Source organism: Cryptomeria japonica, unplaced genomic scaffold (assembly GCF_030272615.1).
Source record: "Cryptomeria japonica unplaced genomic scaffold, Sugi_1.0 HiC_scaffold_407, whole genome shotgun sequence".
Lineage (NCBI taxonomy): Eukaryota > Viridiplantae > Streptophyta > Pinopsida > Cupressales > Cupressaceae > Cryptomeria > Cryptomeria japonica.
This window is the reverse complement of record NW_026729228.1, coordinates 59001-65000: the sequence shown is the minus strand read 5'-3', so window position 1 is coordinate 65000 and position 6000 is coordinate 59001. Positions and strand designations below refer to the sequence as shown.

Genomic DNA, 6000 nt, shown 5'->3' with positions numbered 1-6000 from the left:
ATTGCATTGTTTTCCCCGGGTGCGCTCCGAGGTGCGCAACATCGGTGCGCACCAAGGAGGGCTCCGAAGTGTGCTCCAAGGTGCGCACGATTCGGAGCTCGGTTTGCCCGGGGTGCGCACACCTTGGCTGGGTTGCGCACCCTTTGTGCGCTCCAAGGTGCGCACGAAGTCGGAGCTCGGTTTGCCCCGGGTGCGCACCTTCGCCAGGGTGCGCACCTTGATGCGCACGCCTTGGCTGGGCTGCGCACCTTGGTGGGCGCCATGGTGCGCACCTTTCGTGCGCTCCAAGGTGCGCACGAAGTCGGAGCTCGGTTTGCCCCGGGTGCGCACCTTGGTGGGCGCCATGGTGCACTCCGAGGTGCCCAAGATTGGTGCGCACCAAGGAGCGCTCCGAAGTGCGCTCCAAGGTGCGCAGGTGCGCGCGAAGTCGAAAGTTGGGTTAATTGTCCGGTTTGCCTCGGGTGCGCACCTTGCGTGCACCTTCGCCAGGGTGGGCGCCTTGGTGCGCACACCTTGGCTGGGCTGCGCACCCGGGCGCGCACACCTTGGCACCCGCGTTTCCTTCATTTTAAATTTTTTTTTTTTACAATCTCTCAAGTGGGAAATTCTATAATCTCAACTTTTTTTGCCTTTTCAGGAAACTTTTGAATGGAGCGCATCATTGGTGCGCTCCGAAGTGTGCTCCAAGGTGCGCACCTCTGGTGTGCTCCAAAGCTCTCTCTAGCTGCGTGCACCTGCCCCGGCCGCGCACCCGGCCCCGCCCAGCTTCGCTCACCTGTCCCGGGCGTCTGGTGCGGAACCTTAGAGTAAGAAACATCACCGTGCACCTTGGCCAACGTGCGCGACTCGACCGAGCGCGCACTGGCCGAGGTGCACACCGATTTCACCTGGGTGCGCGCGCAGCACCTCGGGCGCACCGGGGTGCGCGCACAACGCCCAGGTTGCACCGTGGCCTGTGTGCTCGGGGCGCCTCGGGTGCGCGCTCGGTGTCGCCCCCGCGCGCGCGGTAGTGCGGGCAGCGCACCCCGGCCCGGCCCGGCCCCGACGAGAACGCAAACGGGCAAAAGGTTTATTCAAATAGCATTGCGACGCCCGGCGAAAAACTAAAAAAGGGTGCAACACCGGGACTTCCCGGGAGGTCACCCATCCCAGTACTACTCCGGCCCAAGCGCGCTTAACTGCGGAGTTCTGATGGGATCCGGTGCACTAACGCTGGTATGATCGCACCCGTTATGAGCTTGTCGCAGTGTGTACTTAGCAAACCGCGACCCACGTGCGAATCCACCCCGGCCACCCACCCCCGTCGAGGTGCACACCCTCCCTCGCGAAGTGCGCCCCGTTCGCCAAGTGTGAGCCCTGCCCGGGTGCGCGCACCTTGCTAGGGCGTCGGGTGTGCACCCGGCCCGGCCTACGTGCGTGCACCTGGACGGGGCGTCGTGTGCGTGCAGTGTCCCGTCTGCAACGCGGTGCCCACACACCACCTCGGGCGCAACGACCTGCGCTCACATGTGGGCCGAGTGCACCTTGGTGCATGTTCGGGGCGCCTCGGGTGCACGCTCGATCTTGCCCCGGTGCACCAAGGCGCTCGGTTTGCCCCGGGTGCGCACTTGGTGCAAGGTGGGCACCCAAAATAGGGATCAAGCACCAAAACACAAGTTTCGGGATGCAAAATGGGACCCAAGGACCACAAATGCGTTCCAAGACCCATGATGGGTCCACGAGAACAAAAATGTGTTCCGAGACTTAATAAACAAATATTGGGTTTTAGGAGAAGAAACATGCTCTGATGCCCAAAACGAGAATCGACCCCGAAAAGGCCACAGGCCAAAAGTGGGATGCGAGACAAAAAAAAATGGGACCCGAGGACCAAAATTGGGTTCCCAGGTCGAAGACAGGGCAACCGGACAAGAAACGACCTCTAAGGCTCGAAATGAGTCCCGACGACTAAAACTTGACAAGAAGCACCCATCAGGCACCCAACTCGACACCCATGGGATGCCGACCCACCCGGGCTTCCACCTAGCACACCTTGGCACCCACCCACCCTCGCACCCAACCTCGCACCCAACTTAGCACCTTTGAACCCACATTGGCACTCACCCTGACCCTGGCACCTTGGAACCCACATTGGCACTCACCTTGACCCTGGCACCCACCTTTGCACTCACCTTGGGACCCACCCTGGCTCCCACCTCGGCACCCACCCAGACACCCACCTTGGTTCCTTGGCACCCACCTTGGATCCTTGGCACCCACCCCGACACCCACCTTGGCACGCAACTTGGCTACTTGCCACCCACCTTGGCTCCTTGACGCCCACCCCGACAACCACCCCGTGACCTACCCTGGCTAGGGTTGGTGCACACCCACCCTGGTGCCCACCTTGGCACCCACCCCATGACCCACCTTGGCACGCACCTTAGTACCCACCCCGTTACCCACCCTAGGACCCACCCCGTGACCCACCTTGGCCAGGGTGGGTGCCTTGGTGCGCACAACTTGCCTGGGCTGCACACCAGGGCGGGCTCAAGATGGCACCCGCGTTCCGTTTTTTTCACTATCTTTCAAAACGGAAATTTTAAAATCTCGTTTTTTTTTTTTTTTTGCCTTTTCTGGAAATTAGTGAAGGCAGCGCATCAAAGGTGCGCAATGCTGGTGCGAACCCGGGAGCGCTCCGATGTGTGCTCCAAGGTGCGGCGTGCACGAAGTCCGAGCCCGGCTTGCCCCGGGTGCGCACCTCGCGTGCACCTTCGCCGGGGTGAGCACCTTGGCTGGGTTGCGCGCCCTGGTGCGCACCAAGGAGCGCTCTGAAGTGTGCTCCAAGGTGCGGCGTGCACGAAGTCGGAGCTCGGTTTGCCCCGGGTGTGCACCTCGGGTGCGCACCTCGCGTGCACCTTCGCTGCGGTGGGCACCTTGGCTGGGTTGCGCGCCTTGGTGGGCACCATGCAGTGCACGAAGTCGGAGCCCGGTTTGCCCCGGGCGCGCACCTCCGCCAGGGTGGGCACCTTGGTGCGCACAACTTGCCTGGGCTGCGCACCAGGAAGGGCTCAAGATGGCACCCGCGTTCCGTTTTTTTCACTATCTTTCAGAACGGAAATTTTAAAATATCGTTTTTTTTTGCCTTTTCTGGAAATTAGTGAAGGCAGCGCATCAAAGGTGCGCAACGCTGGTGCGAACCTGGGAGCGCTCCGATGTGTGCTCCAAGGTGCGGCGTGCACGAAGTCGGAGCCCGGTTTGCCCCGGGTGCGCCCTGGTGGGCACCATGGTGCGCACCAAGGAGCGCTCCGAAGTGTGCTCCAAGGTGCGGCCTGCACGAAGTCGGAGCCCGGTTTGCCCCGGGCGTGCACCGCGGGTGGGCACCTTGGTGCGCATGCCTTGCCTGGGCTGCGCACCAGGGCGGGCTCAAGATGGCACCCGCGTTCCGTTTTTTTCACTATCTTTCAAAACGGAAATTTTAAAATCTCATTTTTTTTTGCCTTTTCTGGAAATTAGTGAAGGCAGCGCATCAAAGGTGCGCACCTCGCTGCCCACCACGGTGCGCAACGCCGGTGGGCACCCGGGAGTGCTTCGAAGTGTGCTCCAAGGTGCTGCGTGCACGTTGTCGGAGCCCGGTTTGCCCCGGGTGCGCACCTCGCGTGCACCTTCGTCGGGGTGGGCACCTTGGCTGGGTTTGCCCCGGCTGCGCTCCGAAGCGGGGTTATTGGAGCGCCGCCTCTTTTTTTGTCGGAGCGTTTGGTGGGGTTTCTCGCATTGGCTCTTCCCAGGCCCGGTTGCCACCCTGGCGCGCACGAAGTCGGAAGTAGGGTTAATTGCCCGGGTGCGCACCTTTGCCAGGGTGGGCACCTTACCTGGGCTGTGCACCAGGGCGGGCTCAAGATGGCACCCGCGTTCCGTTTTTTTCACTATCTTTCAAAACGGAAATTTTAAAATCTCCTCTTTTTTTTGCCTTTTCTGTAAATTAGTGAAGGCAGCGCATCAAAGGTGCGCACCTCGCTGCCCACCTTGGTGTGCTCTGAGGTGCGCACCCGGGAGCGCTACGAAGTGTGCTCCAAGGTGCGGCGTGCACGTTGTCGGAGCCCGGTTTGCCCCGGGTGCGCACCTCGCCTGCACCTTGGCCGGGGTGGGCACCCTGGCTGGGTTTGCCCAGGGTGCGCTCCGAAGCGGGGTTACTGGAGCGCCCCCTCTTTTTTTGTCAGAGCGTTTGGTGGGGTTTCTCGCATTGGCTCTTCCCAGGCCCGGTTGTTGGGTGCGCTCCCACCCTGGCGCGCGCGAAGTTGGAAGTTGGGTTAATTGCCCGGGCGCGCACCTTCGCCAGGGTGGGCACCTTGGTGCGCACACCTTGGCTGGGCTGCGCACCAGGGCGGGCTCAAGATGGCACCAGCATTCCCTTTTTCTCACTATCTTTCAAAACGGAAATTTTAAAATCTCGTTTTTTTTTGCCTTTTATGGAAATTAGTGAAGGCATCGCATCAAAGGTGCGCACCTCGCTGCCCACCTTGGTGTGCTCCGAGGTGCCCACCACGGTGCGCTCCGAGGTGCCCACCACGGTGCGCAACGCCGGTGCGAACCCGGGAGCGCCCCGATGTGTGCTCCAAGGTGCGGCGTGCACGAAGCCGGACCCCGGTTTGCCCCGGGTGCGCACCTCGCGTGCACCTTGGTGCGCACACCTTGGCTGGGTTGCGCGGCCTGGTGGGCACCATGGTGCGCACCAAGGAGCGCTCCGAAGTGTGCTCCAAGGTGCGGCGTGCACGAAGTCCTAGCCCGGTTTGCCCCGGGTGCGCACCTTCGCCGCGGTGGGCACCATGGCGTGCACGAAGTCGGAGCCCGGTTTGCCCCGGGTGCGCACCTCGCGTGCACCTTCGCCGGGGTGGGCACCTCGGCTGGGTTGCGCGCCCTGGTGCGCACCAAGGAGCGCTCCGAAGTGTGCTCCAAGGTGCGGCGTGCACGAAGTCAGAGCCCGGTTTGCCCCGGGTGCGCACCTTCGCCGCGGTGGGCACCCTGGTGCGCACCATGGCGTGCACGAAGTCGGAGCCCGGTTTGCCCCGGGTGCGCACCTCGCGTGCACCTTCGGCGGGGTTGCGCGCCCTGGTGCGCACCAAGGAGCGCTCCGAAGTGTGCTCCAAGGTGCGGCGTGCACGAAGTCGGAGCCCGGTTTGCCCCGGGTGCGCACCTCGCGTGCACCTTCGGCGGGGTTGCGCGCCCTGGTGGGCACCATGGTGCGCACCAAGGAGCGCTCCGAAGTGTGCTCCAAGGTGCGGCGTGCACGAAGTCGGAGCCCGGTTTGCCCCGGGTGCGCACCTCGCGTGCACCTTCGCCGCGGTGGGCACCATGGCGTGCACGAAGTCGGAGCCCGGTTTGCCCCGGGTGCGCACCTCGCGTGCACCTTCGCCGGGGTGGGCACCTCGGCTGGGTTGCGCGCCCTGGTGCGCACCAAGGAGCGCTCCGAAGTGTGCTCCAAGGTGCGGCGTGCACGAAGTCGGAGCCCGGTTTGCCCCGGGTGCGCACCTCGCGTGCACCTTCGCCGCGGTGGGCACCATGGCGTGCACGAAGTCGGAGCCCGGTTTGCCCCGGGTGCGCACCCCGCGTGCACCTTCGCCGGGGTGGGCACCTCGGCTGGGTTGCGCGCCCTGGTGCGCACCAAGGAGCGCTCCGAAGTGTGCTCCAAGGTGCGGCGTGCACGAAGTCGGAGCCCGGTTTGCCCCGGGTGCGCACCTCGCGTGCACCTTCGCCGCGGTGGGCACCTTGGCTGGGTTGGGCACCATTGAGCGCTCCGAAGTGTGCTCCAAGGTGCGCACCATGGCCCTCCAAGGTGCGCAGCATGGCGTGCACGAAGTCGGAGCCCGGTTTGCCCCGGGTGCGCACCTCGCGTGCACCTTCGCCAGGGTGGGCACCTCGGTGCGCACACCTTCTCAATGTTTTCTTGCCTTTTCTGGAAATTGGTGAAGGCAGCGCATCAAAGGTGCGCACCTCGGTGTGCTCCGAGGTGCGAACCCGAGAGCG

At 63.6% G+C, this 6000-nt stretch overlaps 1 non-coding gene across 1 annotated transcript; it reads right to left on the bottom strand.

Moving 5' to 3' along the window:
• Nucleotides 1-1110: 1110 nt before the first annotated feature.
• Nucleotides 1111-1229, bottom strand: LOC131871384 (5S ribosomal RNA). Its single transcript, XR_009369604.1, has one exon. It is a non-coding gene; the product is annotated as a 5S ribosomal RNA (ribosomal RNA).
• Between the last annotated feature and the right edge of the window lie 4771 nt (nucleotides 1230-6000).